Source organism: Gopherus flavomarginatus, chromosome 17 (assembly GCF_025201925.1).
Source record: "Gopherus flavomarginatus isolate rGopFla2 chromosome 17, rGopFla2.mat.asm, whole genome shotgun sequence".
Lineage (NCBI taxonomy): Eukaryota > Metazoa > Chordata > Testudines > Testudinidae > Gopherus > Gopherus flavomarginatus.
The window spans coordinates 17563058-17563371 of NC_066633.1; positions in this window are offsets into that span (position 1 = coordinate 17563058).

Consider the following 314-nt stretch of genomic DNA (forward strand, 5'->3'; position numbering starts at 1 on the left):
GCTTACTGTTTCCAAAGTTTTATAATAAAATATAAATAAACTGTATGCAACTGTAATTTGAGTTGATTTCTGTGTGAAATGCAGCTGCCGTTGGCTATTCAGCCATTTGAATGGTTCGATTTTGCTGGCTAGTATGAAAGAAACCATGTAGATCCTCTATAAGAAAAAGCAACATTTTGTAACATGCAAAGATTTTGGTGATCATCATTTTAAAGTGCATTGAAATAAGAAAACATGCCCCCAAGACAAAGATGCGCAAACAAGAGTGAACTCAGTACAAGGGAGACCAGAAAATGTAAAGCTATAGGTCTCCC